The 24,834-nt window shown below is 38.8% G+C and overlaps 1 protein-coding gene across 14 annotated transcripts in view; it reads left to right on the top strand.

The window, feature by feature from the left end:
* Positions 1-24,834, top strand: part of MAP7 (microtubule associated protein 7) — a 173,333-nt gene that overhangs the window by 75,189 nt on the left and 73,310 nt on the right. The gene's annotated exons all lie outside the window — the stretch shown is intronic.

Raw genomic sequence — 24,834 nt, 5'->3', positions numbered from 1 at the left:
GATGGATTTATACTTCTGTCTTTGTTATCCTGGAGCCATGTGATAGCTTCTATGAAAATTAGAAGCAAACTATCATTATGCTCCATTTTCCATGTTCCTACTTTTTTTTTTTCTTTTGGGAAAAGCCACCATGAAATCCCTGACAATTCCTAGAGTCTTCTTAAAGTGCTGGATCTAGGCCATAGCGAGCCGCACACATTGTTATGCTTCTGTCCAGAGAAAATTTTAGTACATAATTTGTTGATGATTTTTTTAAACATTTGATACTTTATTATTTTTAAGTAATCTCTAAGCCTAACATAGGGCTCGAACTCACAGCCTTGATATCAAGTTGGTGCTTTACCAACTGAGCCAGCCAGGCATCCCTGATGATTTCTAGATGTTCTTAATATTTGTATCTGGATACAAAGAATCAGGAGAATTTGGGGAAATGTGATTGCTTTTCTATTTAGAGGGGTGGGTATATTTGGGAAGTGCTATTTTTTCCTGCTTAAAAAGAAAAGTCATGCTTCTCTTGCGTACCTCTTGGTTTCCTAGTTTTTTAATCAGCTGTTGCCTGTATTTTCTTCTTAGAGTTCTCATTAGAATGCTTTTGTTTTCGTGGCATATAAAAGGTGAATCACATAGGCTTTATGGAGAAAAAGCACAGGCTTTCAAGTCCTACATACTACATTTTGGAGTGATTTTGATCCTCCTACTTTCTTCTCTAGAAATATCTTGAGCTGTTTTATCAAGTTTAATTTTTAAGAGTAATATTCTTTACTCACTAAATTATTTGTCCTCATAAAATATTAAAGATCTTCGTTTTCGTAGGTAGGATTTGCAAATTTTATAATAAAAATACATCTGATTTAGGATAGAAATGTTACATATAGTGTCAGTACCCAGTAACCATTGGGAGATGGATTGTAGTGTGAATCAGTGTTTTGCTTTTGTTATTTTAGGAGTATAAGGAGTCAGAGTGGCATATTAATTAGAAATGTCTTCGGAACTGGACCTCACTTTTCCTTTTAGCTCTGACACTTAATAGCTCTGTGACATCAGACAAGTTATTTATATTCTATAAGTGTGTTTATATCATTATACAATGGGAATAATCTCTAGTTGCAGGATTATGTGTACATAGAAGTAGTAAAATGCCTTACTTAATGCCCATTTTCCCAGAAAAAAATTAGTGTTATTAACACCTGTATTAGTTCATTTTCAGTTCCATTAACTCACTTTCAAATTCATTTTGTACTTAATGACTCTATTTTATGGAGATTTACCTTTCTGTGTGGAAAGCATATTTACATATAGTAGTCAAGTATTAGAGTAGACATAGTTGCATATCTTATAAGCAGTGGTTTTCTTTTTTTAAGATTTTATTTATTCATGAGAGAATGAGAGACACACAGAGAGAGGCAGAGACATAGGCAAGATACAGGCAGGAGAAGAAGCTCTCCCTTGGGGAGCCCGATGCGAACTTGATCATAGAACCCTGGAATCATTACCTGAGCCAAAGATAGACGCTCAACCATTGAGCCACCCAGGCATCAGCACTGGTTTTCATAACGAATTATTTAAATGTGATGAAATAAGATTGCTTGAATCAAATGAAATACAGTTACTCAGTAAGAAAATTGGATCCCTATCTCTCCACACTTTCCGTGGCATCACCTCTGTTCGTTCATGGAAGCCCATACAGCTCTGGGTGCAGAACCTGTTCTCACCATCAGGCTCCCTTGGGGTAACTAGTCGGTGGAAGAGTGACCCCCTCTAAACAAAAACTACTCCCTATAATTACTTGGCCTGTTCTCACTGAGCATTTATCACTTCCTAATGTAATAATGCTTAGAGTCTGTTTTCCCACACTACAATGTACACTCGATGGGGGCAGGGAATTTTGTCTGTTTTGTTCACCGCTGTAGGCACCTATGACCATGCCTACCAAGCAGCAAGCACCTAGTCAGTTTATGAAATTAATGCATCAATCCCTAGGCTTCAGTAGGGCCTCTTTATAAAACACACAAAATAACAAACGAGGATACAGTTTGGTATATAAAATAAGAAGTCTCACTGCATGAGAACCTGACAATTATTGCTGTGGCTGATAAAGCACTAGCAGTTTGTTCCAACTTTGGGAGGAAAAGAAAAAGTCAGTGGGAAATGTTACTATCTTCTGTTACAGGCGATTAACCGTGTGCCAAGCAGAACAGAAAACCAAGAAAGTTTACTTCCTTTGTGAAAAATAGTTAAAGTAAGGACTCTAGAGAGATAATTTAATGATAAAATGCCAGGTCACAGGCCAGATAAGCTCCTTCTTCCTCTAAACCCTGGGTGAGGTTCCTGCTCAGCTCCACACGCTCAGTGGTAATCACAGCAAATTGCCCCTCCTTCACCAGGAATTTTATGTTGTCATATTTTTTAAAAGCTTAAAAATATGTTAAACGAGGCTTTGGAAAAACACTAGGCACTCTCAAAGCTACGTTAAAAATCCAAACTTCTATCAGGAAGATAAAATGTTGCACTTTAGAGTCAAGAGACCAGTTTCCACAATCACCTCTATCTAACACTGTGACCACAGGCAAATCCCATTTAACCCCTCAAGCCTCCATCCCCTACCCTGGCCGCAGTCATGCCTGCCCTAATCAAGTTAAGATGGTCAAGTAAGTTTATACGCAAGAAAGTGATTTGTAATCCATTAAGCAGGTTATACAGTGGTACTTAAAGATGAACTAAAGTTATTTCCTTAAATGAAAAATGTAATTGCTTTATGACTGTATATATATTCTGTATTCATCAAAGTAATCATTAATTAGGGGAAGAAAACTCACCAAAAGAGTAAGAAGGTACAGTTTTTAATGATATATATATATATATATATAATATTTTTTTAATTTAGAAAACACTAGTGTAGTGGTTAAGATACTAGGTTTTAAAGCCAAATTGATGATGGTTTTACCCATGATTTTGCCATATACATTGGACAGATTTCTTAACTTTTTTGAGTCTTGGCTTCTGTCTCTGCAGTGGGGAGAGTATTATCTAAATGCAGGCTTACTGTGAGGAATAAATTGAATGAGACAAAATGCTTAAAGATCTAGTACAGGGACACCTGGGTGGCTCAGTGGTTGAGCGTCTGCCTTTGGCTCAGTGGCTCTGCGTGATCAGGGATCCCAGGATCGAATTCTGCATCGGGCTCCCCACAGGGAGCCTGCTTCTCCCTCTGCCTGTGTGTCTCTGCCTCTCTCTGTGTCTCTCATGAATAAATAAATAAAATCTTTTTTTAAAAAAGCATCTAGTACAGTCTGGAACATAATAAATATTCAATAAATGGCAATTGTTTTTGAAGTTATTTTAATTCCTGTGTAAACACTGAGTATATGATTTGCCTTTTAAATCATATAATACCAAAAAAATAAATAAATCATATAATACCAAACTTTTAAAATATATTAGTTAGCCCTATAACTGTATAAAAATCTGGCAGAAATTCTCTTAGAGAAAATGATCCTTTGATTTTCTGTAACTTTTACTTTTCTGACGCTGAGGATATTGAGATTAAGTGGTCTTTGAAACAAGCATCAGTACAATTGAATTTTCCAAATACTGTCATTCACTCATCTAAACCTCTTGAAATCTGCGTATATTAAGTGGGGTTTAACTTATCCCTCCAGAGCAAAACACACAGATGTTCATAAGGAAGAGCTTAGGCAGGGGTGTTTCAAGGACAGGAGTTAAAAATTCTCTTTTTGAGAAATGCATGTTGCTAGTGAATCTCCTGTCCAGCCAGAGTTGCTTAAGTTTAAAGTAAGAATCTGCTGGATATGTTCTAGAAATAAAGTAGAATGAAAGGCTGGGGGAAAACTATAATCGACAAGAAGAGCATCAAGGTAGAAATGCATATTGTCACACAACTGAAAGGTGTTAAAGTTCCAAGATGGACTTCGTATAGTCTAAAATGCACATCATAGGAGCGCCTATGTGGCTCAGTCATTCCAAGGGTATGACTCTTGATGTCAGCTCAGGTCATGATCTCAGGGTTGGGAGATGGAGCCCTGGGTCAGTCTCCCCACTCATCAAGGAGTCTGCTTCAGATCCTCTCCTTCTCCCCCTGCCCTTCCCCTCACTCAAACACACATTCTCTCTCTAATAAATAAATCTTTAAAAAAATAAATAAAATGCACATCATATTAAGTCACCAATCCTTTCTCAGAGCATTTCACTGAGTCATTGGTGAATATTCTCTGAAGTTTAATACTACATTGCAAGCACATGTATCCTGCCAATATAATTTACTTTTTTTTTATATATCAGAACCTCAAGGTGACATAAATAGATAAATTTCAATTGAACTATAAACTAATTTCAAAACTTAGGTTAAGTTTTTAATATATGGGAATCTTTCTCCATTAAAAGTATTTTTGTGGGGACCCTGGGTGGCGCAGCGGTTTAGTGCCTGCCTTTGGCCCAGGGCGCGATCCTGGAGACCCGGAATCGAATCCCACGTCGGGCTCCTGGTGCATGGAGCCTGCTTCTCCCTCTGCCTATGTCTCTGCCTCTCTCTCTCTCTGTGTGTGACTATCATAAATAAATAAAAATTAAAAATAAATAAATAAATAAAAATAAAAGTACTTTTGTACAAGACCTAGTCTTGTACAAAAGATAATGCCATAATCCATTTCTGGATTATAAGGTTATGTAAATGAATTCTTAGTATCTTATCATAGAATAAAATAATGTTGCCTGAGCAGCAAGTAACATGTGATGAAAGACCAAGAAGGTAAAGTTAATATTTAAGCTTTCCATTTACTTAATCTGATATTAGCAATGTAAAGTTGTCCTGTTTTTGTGTAACACAAGAGTTATAAAGTATAGTCAAAGATTAACATTTTTACATAACTTTTTTTTAGAAAGATTTTATTTATTCATGAGAGACACAGAGACAGAGAGGCAGAGACACAGGCAGAAGGAGTAGCAGGCTCCATGCAAGGAGCCCGATGTGGGACTTGATCCTGGGACTCCAGGACCACGCCCTGGGCCGAAGGCAGGGGCTAAACTGCCAAGCCACCCAGGGATCCCCTATATAACATTTTATTAAGAATTCTTTGAATATTTGAATTTTGTGTTTTCTGGGGACCAAAATACATCATTTAGATATATAAGTATTTAAGTTTAATTTTTTTTTATAATTAAATGCTATCAATATTAGCCAATGATTATGGTCAAGGTAAAAAATAAAACAAGTACGTCAATCAAGAACTTTAGTTGAATTAAAAAAATACCAAGAACTAAGTGAAAGCTGTTTAATATACATGGATTATATCTGTTTATATGTGTAAGTTCTCTTAGATCTCAAACACATGCAATTTATCATTAAACATTCTCAAGTACATTCTTAAATATTTATATATTTTTAAAAGTATTTTTTACAGATATATGGTGGGTATCAGGAATACAATGAGGCCCTTGTACTGAAGTAGCTCTCAATTGTGTTAATTTTGTGTGGTGTTTTAGAAGACTTCTCATATAAATTATATAATCTGTAACCAATAGCAACTAGCAACTGAGTTAACTATAATCCTATAGGAACCTAAGAAATACACACACCTGAGAATATATGAAATGGAAATGATGTGATTCATCTGGTGTAGAGAAGAGCTGTGTCTTTTCAGGAACTGTTAAAATCAGTGTCCAGAAGGCTTATAGCAGTTTGTGCTTTTGTTTTTTTGTTTTTTTCCTTAATTTCGAGATGGATCTTGGATTTTGCTTTATTGAGCTGTATGTCACAACACCTAATAAAATAGCAGTTTCACAGCTACTCACAGTAACAGATAAGTTAAATGGCCCACGATGGTGGGTGAGGCTGGATTCTCCCAAGTCAAAGCGCAGGAAATTACAAATTTGCTTTTACAGGCATAACTTGTTTTATTGTGCTTTGCAGATTGCACTTATTTTTTCTTACAAATCAAAGGTTTCTTGCAACCTTGCATCCATCAAGTCTATCAATGCCATTTTTCCAACAGCATTTACTCACTTCATGTCTCTGCAGTTTGGTAATTCTTGCAATAATTCAAACTTTTTAGTCATTACATTTGTTATGGTGATCTGTGATCAGTGATCTTTGATGTTATTCTAACTGTTTGGGGGCGCCAAGAACTGTGCCCACACAAAACGGTGAACTTGATAGTTGGGGGTGATCTGACTGCTCCTCGACCAGTCATTCCCTTTTCTCTCTCCCTCTCCTTGAGTCCCTCTATTCCCTGAGACACAACATATTGAAATTTGGCCAATTAATGACCCTACAATGACCTCTAAGTGTTCAGATGAAAGGAAGAATCGGGGATCCCTGGGTGGCGCAGCGGTTTGGCGCCTGCCTTTGGCCCAGGGCGCGATCCTGGAGACCCGGGATCGAATCCCACGTCGGGCTCCCGGTGCATGGAGCCTGCTTCTCCCTCTGCCTGTGTCTCTGCCCCTCTCTCTCTCTGTGACTATCATGAATAAATAAATAAAATATTTAAAAAAAAAAAAAAAAAAAGAAAGGAAGAATCACGTGTCTCTTACTTTAAATCAAAAGCTAGAAGCGATTAAGCTTAGTGAAGAAGACACGTGGCTGAGACAGGCCAAGAGCTAGGCCTCTTAAGCCAGTTAGCAAAGTTGTGAATGAAAAGGTAAAGTTTTTTTGAAGGAAATTAGAAGTGCTACTCCAGTGAACACATGAATAAGAAAGTGAAACTGCTTTAAGCTGATACGGAGAAAGTTTGAGTAGTCTGGCTAGAAGATCAAAGCAGCCACAACAATCCGTTAGGCCAAAGCCAAATCCAGAGCAAAGCCTTAACTCTTCAATTCTGTGAAGACTGAGGGGGAGAAAGCTGCGGAAGAAAGTTCAAAGCTTACAGAGGTTGGTTCATGAGGTTTAAGGGAAGAAGCCGTTTCCATAACGGAAAAGTGCAAGGTGAAGCAGCAAGTTCTCCAGAAGATTTAGTTAAGATGATTCATGAAGCTGGCTACACTCAAGAATTTTTCAATATAAATGAAACAGCCTTCTGTTGGAAGATGCCATCTAGGACTTCCTTAGGTAGAGAGAAGTCACTCCTGGCCTCAAAGCTTCAGAAGATAGGCTGACTCTTGGGGCACCTGGGTGGGTCGGTGGTTGAACATCTGCCTTTGGATCAGGTCATGATCCCGGGGTGTTGGGATCAAGTCCCACATTAGGTTCCCCACAGGGAGCCTTCTTCTCCCTCTGCCTATGTCTCTGCCTCTCTTTCTGTCTCTCATGAATAAATGAATAAAATCTTAAAAAGACTGACTCCCTAGGGCATGGGTATAAATTGAATACAGTACTCACTTATCATTCCAATTATCCTAAGGCCCTTAAGAATTACTAAAACTACTCTGCCTATGTTTCATAAATGGAACAACAAATCCTTGATGACAGCACTTCTGTTTACAATATGGTTTACTGAATATTTTAAGCCCACTATCAAGATCTGCTCAGGAAAAAAAAAATCTTTCAAAATATTCCTGTTAATTGACAATGCACCTGATCACCCAAGAGCTCTGATGGAGATGCAGAACGAGATTAACATTGTTTTCATGCCCAGTAACACAACAGCCATTCTGCAGCTCGTGGATCAAGGAGTCATTACAGCTTTCACAACTTATCATTTAAGAAATACATTTCATAAGGCTATTGCTGCCACAGATGGTGGATGGATCTGGGCAAAGTCAGTTGAAAACCTTCTGGAAAGCATTCACTATTCTAAATGCCATTAAGAATATTTGTGATTCATGGGAAGAGGCCAAAATATCCAAATATTAACAGGCCAAAATACTAACAGGAGTTTGGAAGAAGCAGATTCCGACCCTCATGGTGACTGAAGGGTTCAGGACTTCCATGGAGGGAGTAACTGCAGATGTGGTGGGAATAGCAGGAGAACTGGAATTAGCAGTATAGCCTGGAGATGGGACTGGATTGCTGCCATCTCCTGATAAAACTTAATAGATGAAGAACTGCTGTTTATGGATAAGCAAAGGAAGTGGTTGCTTGAGATCTGTTTCTCGTGAAGATACCATGAAGATTGTTGAAGTGGCAACCAAGAATTTAGAATATTATATGAACTTAGTTGATAAAGCAGTGGCAAAGTTTGAGAGAATTGATTCCAGTTTTGAAAGTTCTGTGTGTAAAATTATCAAACAGTATTTGCATGCCACCAAGAAAGTGTTTGTGAAGAGTCAATTGATGGAACCAACTTTATTGTTATCTCATTTTAAGAAATTACCTCAGCCACCCCAACCTTCAGCAAGCAACACAGTGATGAGTTAACAACCATCAACATCAAGGCAAAACCCTTCACCAGCAGAAAGATTAGGATTCACTGAAAATTCAGATGATGTCTAGTATTACTTTAGTAATAGAGTAGCTTTTAATTATGCTAAGTACATTGTTTTCTTAGACATAATGCATTGCACACTTAGTAGACTATAGTATAAACATAACTTTTATATGTACTGGAAAAACAGAACATTCATTTGATTGGCTTTGTTGTGATATTGGCTATTTGTTGGGGTCTGGAAGTGAACCTGCAAAATCTTTGAGGTATGCCTGTGTTGAGAGTTAGGGACGTGACTGAGGACCCTTCCTACCTAGAGGAAATCCGGCAATCTTTACAAATGAAAAAGAGTAGGATAGACTCCTTTCCTTGTGCTTTCTATGATACGTAAATAGATTTTTGGTGGGGGCGCCTGGGTGGCTCAGTGGGTTAAGCATCTATCTCCTGATACTGGCTCAGGTCATGATCTCAGGGTCATGAGATCCAGCCCTGTGTCGGGCTACATGCTGGGCAAGGAGCATGCTTGAGGTTCTTTCTCCCTTTTTCTACCCACCCCCCCCATCCCACCCTTCCACGCACACTCTCAAAAAATAAAAAACTCAATGGAAGTTCAGACCTTTTCAGAACACAGAAAAAAATGGTTTTTAGTAAAGAATTAGGAAGATAAACTAATTTCTAGTGACAAAAAAATGTTTGTCAATTTTTTTGTAAACCTGCTCTATGTATTCCCTTTTGGCATCAGTATGCACATTTATCATTTAATTATTTTCATCAAGGGTTACATTTTGAGCATGCATGGTACTGCCTTACTTTTTTAGTACTTTTATTTTTACTGGTTAGATAATAACCCATGGAAGGAATATTCTCTCAGTGACTTTTGCTTCTTTTAAGTTTTTACAGTTGTAAGTGGTTGTGGGGAGGGAAAACATTTCCTTTACTCTCTTGGGTTAAGTCTCTGAGGGACTGTGAATTGAACTAACAAAGGAAAGATTAACAAGAGAAAAGGTGTACAATTTTCATTTTTACCTACACAGGAGTTCACAGAAAAGACATAAAATTCAAATAAGTGAATTTGGATTCTGGGGCACTTAAACCATTTTAACAAAGGAAAGGGGTTTGGGCTTCAGGGGCTGATATATATTATGAAGTGGCAAGGAAATAGAAGATACACAGAGAAGATAAGGTTTAATGTAGTAAGGTTTGCTTTTGCAAACTCATCTCTGTGCTGCCTGATGGTCTCTGGGGAGAAGAGTCATTCTTCTTTTTCTGGTATAGGAGAGAAGAGTACTGTCACTGAAATTTATTCCCTTGATGTTAGGTGGATGGGGAAAGGGAGACAGGCAGAGAATTCTTCCCACATCTGTTGAATCTCAACTGCCTTCAACTCAAAGTAATACCTAATGCCAAAGTGGCATCTTTTGGAGTGGCATATGCCTATCTCTTTCATGATATCCCAATGGACATCTTTAGATGTGAGACTTTACATATTTTAGATTATTTCTTTTAAAAACTCCCAAGTAGGATTGTGGAGTTGATGATTTTGGACTCTTTTTTTTTTTTTTTTTTTTTAAGATTTTATTTACTTATTCATGAGACACACACACAGGCAGAGACACAGGCAGAGGGAGAAGCAGGCTCCCTGTGGGGAACCTGATGTGGGACTCAATCCCAAGACCCTGGGATATGACCTGAGCCAAAAGCAGACGCTCAACCACTAAATCACCCAGGCATCCCAATTTTGGACTTTTTAATGTCAGTAGGTAAATATTGCTAGATTCCTTTTCTAGAATTATGTCATATACTAGTGTACGGTAATTCCATTTTATTACTGCCTCTTTGCTACTTACAGCCTTCGGCACCTCGTACTTTTAGTGCTGCATTTGGAAGTACATGTCTGATATTTCTCTTCCGGGTGGGTACATACTAGATGAAAAAATCAGGAGGTGTCTGTCTAAGGATCCAGAAAGCTAGTTGCAAAATTCATGTGATCTGGTTTTAAGGGGTAGCATAACTTGAAGCAGGTGCTTGTCTCTATGTTGACCTGTGGGTAAGGGGTAATTGAAGATACTTTTTAAATTATAAATAGGTAGTTTGGGTGGGGTTAAATCTTCATGAGCCATTCACCTCTAAACACAAATTAACATTTGATTTCCAATGGCACTAATGGGTCAAATGATAAATAAATTCTGATGGGTGAGATGTGGCTCATCATTTGTGGTTTAGAGTTGAAACTGGGTAGACCCTACTAGCTAACTGTTTCCAGAGTTTCTGGCACTTTGGGAGGATCCTAGAAGCTTCATGTGCCTGGGTAGACAGGAAGGAGACCAAGAGGCTAACACAAATTTTGGAGATTAAAGCATTGAAAAGCAAAATTTTTGTTCATATGTTTTTCATAGTTTTAAAACAAATACAGAACTTAAAAAATACATACATGCATATATAAATAAACAACCAAACATCAAGAAAAAAAGACCAATTAATTTCTGTCAGTGAATACTTAAAATTAAGTGGTCTGTCTTTGTTCATATTAAGTACCAATTATAAATAGTTTGGAGTGAATGCTCTGAAGCTATTTCTTCTCTTTTTAAAAAGTTCATGTTAGTTTACCATATTCAGTGAAAATTTTTGACCCAGCATCCTGTATGGACATAAGAAAAAGAAAACCAAAGTAATGCACCAGAATTTATCTTCAGAGGAAAGAGCAGGTAAGAATCCTGATGGCTAAAATAATCATAATCATAATCATTAAATTTTTTTCCTGTTTCTGGTTAATGGAAGGAAGTCTCTATTTCAGCATCTATTCTAATTGTAAGGAAGAGCCTTTCACCAATTATATAGCAAGTAATTTGATGACCTGATCGCTTCCAGACTCCTTAAACTCACTCTTTGAACATTGACTAGATTTTTCAGAAGGCATATTCTGGCACATGTAAATCAAGGAATTTTAGGCCTGTCCCCATCATCTGGTTACCATGGCGTTGAATCTTAAGCAGTGCATTTGAAAACTCTGAAGCAGCTTTGATTTATTATAAATTAATGACATAGGATGTTCATTAATTATTAAGCTGGGTTGAAATGTGCTGAATGTTTTTGTACACAGGTTTTACAGTCAATAGATGTCATCAGAATATTTTGAAATTATACCCTTGAGAAAAATAGAAAGGATTTTATCACTGTGCATTTGCAATTGCTTGTTACTTTTGCAATAACCTTCAAAAACAGGACTTTGATTTATGCTATTTAGCTTCTTCTTTTCCAAGAAAATTCAACTACTTTGAGAAAAAAAGTGTATATCTCAAAAAGTCCCTCTTAAAAAAAAATCAATATTCAAGGTGCTGATTTTATACTGAAGTATTAAAGTATCTTTAGTAAGATAGGTTATCTTACTAAAATATCACTAAAATATTAAGAATGTAATACTTTAGTATTCTTAATAAGAATTAATAATCTTTAAATAATCTTAACCTTTAAAATACTATTAATATTTTAGTATAAAATCAGTACCTTGAGTATTTAATTTTTTTAAGAGGGACTTTTTGAGATAATATACTTTTTTTTCCCCAAAGTGACTAAATTTTTTCAGAAGAGAGATTCTAAGTTGTGTTCATGGTATTTCTCTACCTAGAGTTGTATCCTGAATTCGATTGGTAGAAGGGTGAAAGGCTTAACAGAAGCCACATGGAATTTTAAATAGCATTTATTCAGATTCTTTTGTTCTATTCTTCCATAGAACTGTATTCTTCCCTCTCAGAGCCATTATCCCCGTAGGCATGTAACCCTTATTAGTGTGATCACTTTCTAATGCCTATGTCTCTGTTGCCTGTAAGTTTCGTGTGGGTAGGACCATGCCTACTTCTCCCTACCATTATATCCCCTAGTCCCTGCACATTGGATGTAGGCACTCAGTGAGCAGTGGATTTGGAAATGGGAAGAATTCTTTCGATCATTATTCTAAAAGTCCATGAAGCTTTTATAAAGATAATACATTAGTTGTGTTTTCCTGTATCAGCAACTGATTAAAAAGATTGCTTTGTTACTTTTTCATTCTGCATCTTGTATCCGTCAGGCATTGCTGTAACACCATTATGTAAAATGGGAATACTTTATAAGAATTCATTATCCTGGGACACCTGAATGGCTCAGTCAGTTAAGTGTCTGCCTTTGGCTCAGGACACAATACTGGGGTCCTGGAATCGAGCCCTGACGCCCTGCTTGTGGGGAGCCTGCTTCTCCCTCTCCTCTGCCACTCTCCCTGTTTGTGCTCTCTCTCTCTCTGTGTCAAATAAATAAATCTTTTTAAAAAATTTGTTGTCCTTTAACAATTGATTACAGCCTTTTAAAAGATTTGACCCCCCCCCATACAAAGGTTTAAATAATGTCGCCAAATGGACCTTACTGCAAATTAAGCTCATATATAAATATTTTCTAGCACATACCCCATAACTTCTTGAAACTGACCTTGTGCTAGCTATTGAGTATGAGTGAGTACAAGACCTTGGCAGGCTTCTGGAATACATTCTAGGTTGTCAGTTATTCGTAGAGTCACTTGAAGTTGACCTTGGGGTAGAATTGATCTGATCACATGGAAACCAAGAGGCCTAACAGAAATAGAGACCTAAAAAGTTAGCCAGCATGTCTTGCCTCTACACAGTGCCAGTGGGTGAGGCCAAACCTCAAGAATAATATTAAGCTGGGTCATTTGCTGAATTTGTCATCATTGTAATTGAAGCCCAAAATTGGAGCTCCAAATAGTACGATTAATGTAATTTTAGCCTAGAAAACCTTATAGAAATCTTAAGAACACATGCATGGAATGCCAAATGCCTGAAGCTTTAACCCATCTTTCTGACAGTAATTAAACCACTGTTTAAATCTGTTATTAGATCATGTGGTAGGATGATGTTTGCATACAAGAGCATACATGTCTTTCTGTTCTGCGTTGGGCTAGTTTACAGCTTATTCAAAAATGGTATCAAATTTTTAAGAAACATAGTAAACACATCACTATTCCATACCACTGAAAAATAAGCATTGCATAGAGAGATGGCTCCCCTTTCCATTGACTCTGCCATACAAATTCTGAATAAGTATCAGTAACTGGTGTTGAGTTTGTATAATTTAGCTTACAGCAGTTGCCTTGGGACCCCTGGGTGGCTCAGCGGTTGAACGCCTGGCTTCAGCTCAGGTCATAATCCCGGGATCTGGGTCAGGCTCCACATCGGGATCCCTGCGAGGAGCCTGCTTCTGCCTGTAACTTTGTCTCTCTTTCTCTCTGTCTCTCTCTCTCTCAGTCTGTGTCTCTCATGAATAAATAGATCTTTAAAAAGACAAAAACAGAAACAACTGCCTTTCCAGAAAGTCAAAGGACAAAATGAGCCCCCCAAAATGATTTAGACTTTATTGTTTCTAGAAGATTTCACCACACAACAAAAAGTATAAAGTATCAGTACAGATGTCACTATAAACAATCAGCCATGTCATACTTTTGATTTTGTAACCAAAATGTCTGACTTTGTTTAATACAAGTAAGTATGAATTTGTGCTCTATGACAGTGACATCAATATAGATATGCAAACAAACCTTTTTATTTATGTCAGGGGTAAAAAAAAAAAAAAAACTTTTCCTCTACCCTCTTTAGGTATTTGACCTGCAGCCTGCAAATTAAACTGTCAAAAGACAGATTTTTTAAAAAAAAGATTGATTGATTGATTGATGATAGAGAGAGAGGCAGAGACACAGGCAGAGGGAGAAGCAGGCTCCATGCTGGGAGCCCGACGTGGGACTTGATCCCGGGACTCGATCTCAGGACTCCAGGATCGTGCCCTGGGCCAAAGGCAGGTGCTAAACCGCTGAGCCACCCAGGGATCCCCTCAAAAGACAGATTAGCAAGTAATTAGCAAGTAATGGTAACCAGATGATGGGGACAGGAGAAAAGCATAGATTCTTTATCAGTGTTAGCATTTTTACACACATGGAGACTTCACACAACTGAAGAGAAAACCCAAAGAGACTTTTAAACACAGAGGCTTCTATACCATCTTAATAAGGGCGATAAGTAGTAGAGAAGTGACTAGACAAAGGAAAGCAGGTTTGGGCATCTAGGGGGAGGTAAGTTGTGGGAAAGTAACTGTATGGGAGAAACTGACAGTAGGTAAGGGTTGTTCAGTAAGATTTGTTAGGCAGACTCAAATTATCTCTTCCCTAAAAGGAGACTGCCTTTACAAATGGAAACCTGTAATTTTCACAAAGTGAAATTTATGCCTTGCTTTTAGGCAGAAAGGAGGTGTGGGCTGAGAGTTCCTCCTGTTGTCTATTTCTTAGTTGCCTTCAGCTCCAAATAGTCAGTATGCCCAAGTGGCACCTTTGGGAGTGGTATATCCTGATCTTTTTCCCTTGGTAGGCTTTCATGGTTCTTCCTGTCTTGCTCTCAGGGGGCTCATTTTCAGGAGCAGTGCTTTCTCTCCTTGTTCCTTGTTCCTTCAGTGACACTTCAGAGGTTTTTATACTGACCATGAGCCACGAATCATTTGGGATGCATAAGTCGTACACCTTGCTTGTAGCAGGAGAAGGGAAATATGTGAAAAACAAGGTATAAAGGGTTGTAAGGGGAAAATTTGGATATTTGTTCCCTTAAAACCCTCCACATACATATATTGCCTTAAACAAGGGTTCATAACCAGGAGTTTATAAATTCAGATGGGGAAAATAATTGCATCTTTATTTCCAGTAACCTATTCTGGAAACTGAGCATTTCCTTTAATTATGAATATGAGTAACAAACTTACAGTAGCACCAGCATCAGTAGACATAGAAGTCAGGGATTTTCATACCAGTTTCTTTTTATTTTCTAAGATTTTATTCATTTATTTGACAGAGAGAGAGAAAGCCAGAGATCACAAGCAGGGGGAATGGCAGAGGGAGAGGGAGAAGCAGATTCCCCACTGAGCAGGGAGCCAAATACCGGATTCCATTCCAAGACCCCAGGAATCATGACCTGAGCCAAAGGCAGATGCTTAACCATCTGAGCCACCCAGGTGCCCCTCATATCTTAATTTTAAATATCTTAAAAGGTAGTATATTTTCTCTCTCTCTTTTTTAAGATTTTATTTATTTATTCATGAGAGAGACAGAGAGAGAAGCAGAGACACAGGCAGAGGGAGAAGCAGGTTCCATGCAGGGAGCCCAATGTGGGATTCCATCCCGGGACTCCAGGATCACGACCTGAGCTGAAGGCAGGCACTAAACCACTGAGCCACCCAGACGTCCCTTTAAAAGGTAGTTTAAATTAATCTTAACTTTGGAAATCATGCCAGTTATTAAACATGTCCTTAGATTTTAAGTAATGGGCCAATAAGGAAGCACATCACATTTTAATATTTTGATAGCCTTTTAAATATTTTTTGTAGTGTACTATATAATAATTTATGCATTTAAAAATATTCCTGAGAAAGGATCTAGCCTGACCTTTGCCAAAGGATTCCAAAGCAGAAAAGTTGAAATCCTGTTGTGGAAAGCCTTCACATGCCCTCGGGAACATGCATATCCCTATTTACAAGCTGCTGAAAGGGGAAAGCTGAAGGCCACTGACTCTTCAATTAGGAGTCCAGGACACCCAGAATGAAAAATTAAGCCTGCAGGAGACAAATCCTAGTTTGAATTCTGTAATCCGTGGGCTCTAAATCAGGGATATATATCAGACTCCTTGAGGAGCTATTTAAAGATACACAGCTAATGGGGTACTCAGTTAAGCATCTGCCTCCCACTCAGGTCGTGATCTCAGTGTCCTGGGATGAAGCCCCCCCCCCATCCCCCATCAGGTTCCCTGCTCAGGAGGGAGTCTGCTTGTCCCTCTCTCTCTGCCCCTCCCCCCACTCGTGCTCACTCACTCGCTCTCTCAAATAAATAAAATCTTCAAAAAATAAATAAAGGGCAGCCCAGGTGGCTCAGCGGTTTAGCGCCGCCTTAGCCTGGCGCATGATCTGGAGACCCAGGATTGAGTCCTGCGTCAGGCTCCCTGCACGGAGCCTGCTTCTCCCTCTGCCTGTGTCTCTGCCTCTCTCTCTCTCTCTCTCTCTCTCTCTCTCTGTGTTTGTGTGTGTGTCTCTCATGAATAAATAAATAAATAAAAATCTTTTTTAAAAAGAAAAATAAATAAATAAAAATACACAGCTAAGCCTTATGCCTCAGGATTACAGTTCAACAGGTCTGGGTGGGACCCGGACTTCTCTGTATTAAAAGTCCCATTAGGTGATCATACAAACCCCCAAATGGGAGCAAAACGGCAGAGGCAGATGGAGAAAGTCTTTAAGTAGACTCACCACTAAGCACAGAGCCCTAGGCGGGGCTGATCCCAGGACCCATGAGGTCATGACCTAAGCCAAAACTGAGTCGGATGCTCAACACACTGAGCCACCCAGGCACCCCTGAATAAGTGGTTTTGATACTGCTATACATTAGGGGGTGAAAAGATAAATTATTAAAATATATCAAGTATTTATTGTACTTAAAAATACAAAAGCAAAATGATCATTAACACAAGACTTCAAAAAAATTTTAAGATGAAATTTCATTTTAATACTGGGCTTTTTTCTTACCTTTGGTACTTTTGTTTGTATCTGTAGACACAAGCCCTCTGTTTGTCGTTTTATTAATTCCAGGATCTTATTTCTTATTTTACTGTAAAGCCTGAGGTTTTCTTTTCACATTCTAAAATTATGAAGCAACAAATGTCATATATGAAATGTATAGTGTCCTCCTTGCAACAAGTGAGGAAAAATTCCATATTGTAACAAAAAAGTGTTTTTGAGGAAATAAAGGTGCAATCTTTATAAAAGAAGTTGGCAGGTTTTCTAGTATCATGATTAAAGATTGATGTATCTCTGCCCTTTTCCTGTGATAGATAAGTGCCTTCCTGTTCTGGGTTATCATGCTTTCTCCTTAGCCAGAAATGCCCACCATCCACAGGTGTATTCTTTAGAGTCAGCTCAGGTGTCTCCTACTCTAGGAAGCCTCCCTTGCTTTTCTCTGTGCTTCTGTAGCTAGAACCTTTCATGTACTTCTGTCACGAGCCTTACCACATTATATTGTAATTATCTGTTTCTATGTCTGGATCTCTTGGGGGACTTTAACCTCAGTACCATTATGTATGTGTGTGTGTGTGTGTGTGTGTGTGTGTGTGTGTGTGTGTGTTATTAATGGCCTGCTCATTAAATATTTTGCTGAGTGATTACATATGTAGTAGCCATAGCCCCCAGCTCACTCTTCTCACCCTTTCTTTGTTGTACTTGTCTGTGAATATGTGCTGACCTGGCAGCACAGGGATCGTGCTTTGGCCTCCAAGTTCCTGCCCTAGCCAGCCTCACCAACCTACCCAGCCTGACAAGCAGCTCATTGTAATAAACTGAGTCTCTAGTGAATGTAACAACATTAGACTGGCCATCAGCCCAGGACTACCCTTCATAGCCTGAGTGAGACCAGGCATGAAGCTGACAGCTAAGCTCACCACTCCCTTTATATGTCAGCTCCAGACTCTCAAACTTGCCACTTTATTACTGTTTTACCAAGATTTCCTTTTTTTTCATGGCCTATATACTGTTTTGGAAAAAAAAAAATGTTTAAGTCACTTATGTTTACTCAGGTACTAATATAATCCTAGCTTAATTCTGAACTTGAAAATAACAATTTCTTATGACAGCCCAGTGAATTTAGCGGGAAACAAAATATAGAGGGTCTAAAAGCAGTTGCATTGCATTCTGAAAAGTGGGGAAAAAAAAGGGAAGTGGCCATGGACTCATGTTACTTTTATTCCTAGAAAATAGAAACAGGAGCCTAAGCCTCCAGGTGCATCCTGAAGGTTTTATGTATCATGCACACAGTTTTAGGTATTCCACTGATCAGTGGTCTAATTGAACATAAAGTGAATGTCCCCCTTAGATGAAATACAAATCAGTAGGATTTAACACTGAACTGCATATATCCTCTATAGCCTGAATTTTGGCAGAGAACATGGGGTTGAAACATTTGAATCTACTATCAGATTGTTAAGTATTATTTTTCCATCCATTCTATGCCTTTCAGTTAAGCTAAGGAAGAGGGAGATATGAAAGATTACCCTGACTTCATCCCATGTGGATTATTGTCTGTCATTTCACTGAAGGACTTGGCTTCTCTTTCTGTTGTCTTGGAAACCTCCCAGTTTCTCTTTAAAAATAACAGGTTTTATCAAGAACTCATTAGTGTTATGAAATATTGTGAAATTGTAAAACTGCTGTGGCTTTATGTGTCACACGTGTATGGTTGAACTTTAACAATGCGGACCGGAAAATTCTCATTAGGGTCAGGACAGCTCATCAGAAGCTCAAACTCATTTGTTTCTTTCTCTCATCAGAAAAATAATAATAATTAAAAAGCCAGTGGCCTCCTCTTAGGCCTCAGGACCAGGTCTTAGTTATTCTCTAGGTAGTTCAGCAGATGAGCTTCTCTGACGTTGCTCTCAACCATCAGCATTCTGGAGGCAAACCAAGCCAGCTTCACACTCCATTCCAACCATTCATTATCCTCTGCCTCAGTGTACTCATTGTAACATGGGGACACTAATCACCTACTTTGCAAGGTGACTCTAGGAATTAGATTTAATGTATGTAAAGCCTCTGGTACAGGGCCTGTTGTATAGATGGGGCTTGATGAGTGGCTCCCACGATTCTTGCTCTTATTATTGTTACTAATATATTTTTTCCTCGACAGTGGTTCTGTCTCACTTCCTTTTTAAAGCTCAAATGTTATGATGAGCAGTCTGTATTTCTCCTGTTCTACAGGGTCAATTATGAGTATTTTCAGTGGTGTTTGGTGTTGTGGAGTTAATTCATTTGTTAGCCTCAGGCCACTTTTCCTTCCTCGTGGAGTTAATCTGATACTAGATGAGACAGCCGACTCAGAGTCTGCTGGGCAGGAGTTGGATGAGTAGAAGTACCACATACCAAACTGGACATTTCTAATTAGAATTTGAAGCATGACTTTAAGTAGTCTAAAAAGGTTTATAGTAGTCTAAAGCCAAAATATAAAGATTTATAATCAACAATTTGGACACTGAACAGTTTCAGGACAGTCTTTCTAGTTTTTATATTCAGCCTAAACTTTTTGTGTAAAATTGAGTTTTATAAAAGGGCTAAGATTTTTTTTTTCTAGTGAAATGAGAGTTAACAGGTTTTTCAAGCTGGTTTAGAATAATTTCCAGATTAGTGGAAACGGAGATGTGTTGCTAGCAGGTGTTTTATTGTAGACCCCTATGGAATGACTGCATTCTGTGTGAATTCTTAAAAATATAGATAAAATGGTCTTTCTTACACCTAGCTTTCAACCTAGCTAAATGGTCTCTTCTCGGTCGGTATGAGCCACATCAGTATCAGTATCTGTATAACCCCAGCATGGACAGTACCTGTACTGATGGCTGCAAGTGGCAGTGAGTTTTAGGGAAATGCTCACAGAGATGGAGTTCACTCTACTCCAGGGGAAGAATTAGGCAACACGGCAAGATGTCAGCTAAGTTCTTAGGAACAAAACTGTTTGGCTTCTGGGCATCTCAGTGGAGCAGGCCAAGGGCCCTGGGGATGGAAGTAGTAGGGAAGTTCCCACTCTATCCATACGGAGTGAGTACTGAGAAGCTATCGCTAGGACAGGCCTTTCATGAGTGGGCTCCAGACCTTATCCAGTTCCATTTCCAAGGAATTCGAGGGGATGCTGATTGGATTCTCATCATGGGAAGTCTCATTGTGATGGGAAGCAGCAACATCTCCACATTGACTGCAGAGTGGCAGTTGGTCAGTGCAGGGAAGAAGGGGCAAGGCAAGGGGGAAGTTCTTTGATGAATATTAGATAATAGAATGTACCTTCTGCATTATCTTTGCTGTAGGCAGTAATGTTTCTGACACAATGTATGTCATTGCAACATTTTTTGTTATAGAGAGATTATTCTATCAAATATACAAGTAAAATGTCAGTTACCCCCAGAGCTCTCAGAAGTTCACCTGTTGCACCCACCTAGTGCAAATTTAGGTGGAAGACTTAAAAATCAGCCTTGATGATGAAGATAAAACATAGTGATACCATACTTATTTATTTCTCTATATATAGTGGAGTTATACCTTTGGGCAACAACACTAATACTCTAATTATAGAGGATAGACGTCAATACAGCAACAATTGTATATAACTAGTTATTCAGTGCAGAGACCTAGATTATCATTTTTAATGTGGTCCATGTACTACTTTAATATAATTTTCATTTCTATGATTAAGATGTTCTTAAATCAATTTGTGTTTTAGAAAGAAAGGGCAGATGTTTCCTTGTGTGAAATACAACTCTCAGTAATCAGACAACATGAGCTATTTTTTTGCTTGTCCACAGTGTTTTCAGTGACAAAAAAGGTTGTCTTTCAGACATGTGAAAAATGGGGTTTTGAGGTGCCTGGGTGATGCAGTCAGTTGAGCATCCAACTCTTGGTTTTGGCTTGGGTCATGATCTCGGGATTGTAGGATTGAGCCCCACATCCACTCTGAGCAAAGAGTCTGCCTGGGATTCTCCCCCACCCCCCCACGTGCACTTGTGCTCTCTGTCTCTCTCTCTCTTTCTCTCATGAATGGATAAATCTTTTTAAAAATGAGTTTTTGTCAAGCATCAGTAGTTACTGTATTTTTGCTACTGAATATTTGTCTACAAAGTCAAGTTCAGCCTGCCTGCTAGAAAAATCTTGCCTAAAAAAAAATTGAATAGAGTATCCAGAGCTAAATTGAGAAACATCTGAATGACTGTTTCTAAGACAAGATACTTTAAAAATCTAAATGACTGATTACACTTGTTTATTAAGTGAACTTCTTTTCTCAACTAGCACTAAAACATGATTACCTATGACCCTTGCCTTACACATATATGCTAGACTACAGTGTGTGTTTTTTTTAAAATAGCAATTCCTGATGTTATATGGGTTCATTTGTAAGTTGGCTGGTTGAAAGTTAGAACATAAAATCACTTTATTAAAATAACATATGTGGAACTGATAACCCACAAAAGCATATTTCACCTATTATGTAGTGATGCTATCATGGAATCTCCATGAAACTAATATGCCCAGAATTATTCAACAGTTACTTAAATATCTATACTAGTGGTAAAGTGATCTACCCTCAAATTGCTTGTATTATTTTGAAAGCTGATGTTCTCACTCGCTCTCTCAATCTCTGCTCAGTACCCCATCCTTGTCATTTTTCTCCTTCCTCAATCTACGTGAAGACCAAACTCAGTATTACAACTTCTCCCTCCTTCACTCTTTACAGAAAGCACACACCCTTTTGCACATTTTCTAAGGTTTTTCATTGCTGTAAAACAGGAAATAAAATAACAAGATTTGAAGTCTTGGGCTTATACTTCATCTGTAAACTAAAAAGAAACCGTATTGCTGTATTATTCATAAAGTGTTCCTAGTACATCAAGGAAAAGTGGCAGGTTTGAGGGAATGCTCAGAGACTACAGTGAGATTCATTCACATTTCAGTAGAAAGCTCAGATGGTTCAGGGCGCTTGGGTAGGTGGTTCAGTTGGTTAAGGGTCCAACTCTTGGTTTTGACTCAGATCATGATCTCAGGGTCCTGGAATCAAGCCCTGTGTTGGCTCCATGCTCAGCGCAGAATCTGCTGGAAATTCTCCTGTTCTCCCTCTGTTCTTCCTGCTTGTACACACACACTCTCTCTCTCAAATAAATAAAATATTTGAAAGAAAATAAAACTCAGACAGTTCTTTAAATATTTTCCTTTCTCACAGTGACTCTGCAGGAATTTTGAAAATGGTTCTGGGAGCAGGTCCTTGGATAAAGAGCCAGGCAGGGAGACAGGCCAGCCCAGTGACCAATAAGGTGCTCCCTGGGATGGAAGGAGGACAACCTGGCCGATACAGCTTCACTTCCACTTACTGTTTGTTGATTTTTTTTTTCCCTTCTCGGAGGAGCTGTACAAGTTTACCCTCTCAGTCTCCCTCCAACTGCTCTTAGATACCAGCTCCCACATGGAGATTTTCAGGTAAGAAATGGTGGCATAAAATGCATTCCAAAGGCACTTAGAAGAAAGGTGTCAGTATATCAGCTTAGTTTTGGCTTTGCTCCCGATGACCCCAAAGGAACTATAGCTTAGGCAGATTTAGAATTTGTAATTGGATTCTCTTGTTTGATATGGATGGAGCATACCTGAAATGAATATACATACTGGAAAATAAGCATATCAGTTGCAGTCTATAAACTGAATAGTCATTAGCGCTCTGCTGTGTAAAGAGCCTTTCCGTCTGGCCTGATCGTGTGCCAGGTTGTGACACCTGCCACACAGCCGTCTTTGTGATTTTGAGGGTTGCAAAACTCTGTGAAGACTTCTCCTTGTCTTTTGGATTGGCATCCTTTCCTTTCGTTGGTTTTGTTTTCATTAGTTACTACATTTAGATATTTGATAGGTTCCAAAATTTAAGATCCTCTGCGTGGGTAAATTTTGAGTATGGCAAATTGAAGAAATCCAAAAATAAGTTGCCATATCCAGTGAAAAGATAATAAAAAGGTGAGCAGAACAAAGATGCTTTAAATCTCGCCTTTTCTTTCCTGCAGAGGACTGAAGAAATGCTTTGTCATCTAAGTCCCTATTCCTCGCCTGAGTGTCTGGTTACTCTCAGCAAACCAGATTTCTGGCTTAATAACATTTCTTTGCACTCCAGATGATAGTCTTAATTATTTAATAGATTAAATGCATCTTCAGAGTGCAAACAGTGTATTGCAGAAAGTCAGTGGTGGTGTGAGGCCTAACACAGCATCTGTGTGGAGCCCCCGGGGTGGGAGTGAGCACTGTCCTCCACGCAGGTGTCATCAGCCTTCCTCCCCAGTCTGACCCGACTGACTGATATCTAGAGGGAGTGCGGAATGCTCCTCTTGACACTCCCTGTCCTGAAAGTCAGTTATTCTGGCTTTGAAGGGGGCCCTGGGTGGCCAGGCAGCGTTCTAGGCTTTTGCTGCACTGCTCCATTTCCTATGCAGAGCAGGTGCCAGGGAAGCAATTCAGTTCCAACCCAGCCCATAATGTCTCCTTTCCAGACCTAGCAGAAGCCACCACTTGAACCCATACAGGTTTGGTTTGCAAAACTAGGAGAGAAGTGGTAAATGTATCCACGTAAAGCAAAACCTATTTTTTAAGTTTCTGATTAGTCCTAACATAGTGGCTGCCTGCAGACCGCATTCCTGCTTCTCCCAGAAAAGTCAAGCTGCCTTGGAGGTGGTTTTAGTTTGGTTTGGTTTGGTTCGGTTCGATTCGGCTTGGTAGTCCTCTTCCTTGGAAGTGGCTGCCTTCTCAGTGGTGTCCAGACTGGCGGAAGCAAAGAAGCTTAAACTGCAGGAGATTAATACACCACCTCCAGGGGCGAAGGAGCAGGTGCTGGTGTTAATACAGGAAAGTTAATAGCACGCGGTCAGGGCCATAATTTCACACATTGATGAAGATGCAGAGAATTAGAGGTTACAGAGAGGGTGAGACAAGGATACCGATGACTGTGGGCATATATTGGAAATGGTGAGATGCAGTACAGTTAACAAAGACCCAGAAAAGTGAGAGAAGTAAAATCAAATGAGAAAAAGAGGGGACCAAAGAGTAAAGTAGCATGATGCTTTGAATAAATAGAAGGCAAATGTATATTAACACAGAAACTTTTTTTCCAGAAAGTAAAGAGGGAGGGAAGGGGCTTTTATTTATTTATTTATTTTACAGCTTTTTATACCATCTGAATTTCCTAACCGCATGATAGACATTTCTTTTTTAAGATTTTTTTTTAAAAGGAGGGGTGGTTTAATTATAGGTCTTGCAATTTTTGTCTTCATAGTCTTTCTATAGTATAGAAAAGCTAATAGATCTTTTTTTATTAAGGACTTTTATTTTATTTCTTTGAGAGAGCAGAGGAAAAGGGACAAGCAGACTCTGAGCAGAGCCTAATTCAGGGCTTAATCCCATGACTCTGAGATCATGACCTGAGCTGAAATCAAGAGCCAGATGCTTAACTGACTGAGCCACCCAGGCACCCCAATAGACGTGTGTGTGGTTTTTGTGTGTGTGTTTTTTTAATAAAAGTAAGCTAAATTCATTGAAATTTTTATAAGCAAGTGTGAAATTAATATCTATTGGGATGATACATTTACAGACTAGTTGACAGAAAAGAGAATTAGTCCCACTGTAACCAGTCTGCGAGTCCATTGCAATGAGTAAGCAGTTGTAAACAGGGCCTTAGGATGCTAGCAGGAGTTGTTCTCAATGATCAGACTTGCTGTGGGAACCTTTTGTATTCTTTTCAGAAATCCACTGGCTTCTAGATTGTTTGGAGCTGATTTCTATCACAAATTATGTTGTTAAAACACTGATCTGGCATCTTTTTTTTTTTTTTAAGATTTTATTTATTTATTCATGAGAGACACACAGAGAGAGGCAGAAACACAGGCAGGGGGAGCCCGAT

The sequence above is a fragment of the Canis lupus genome, chromosome 1 (genome assembly GCF_048164855.1).
Source record: "Canis lupus baileyi chromosome 1, mCanLup2.hap1, whole genome shotgun sequence".
NCBI classification, from domain to species: Eukaryota; Metazoa; Chordata; class Mammalia; order Carnivora; family Canidae; genus Canis; species Canis lupus.
Note: the sequence above shows the minus strand (reverse complement) of the source record. Positions and strands in the feature narration are given on the sequence as shown.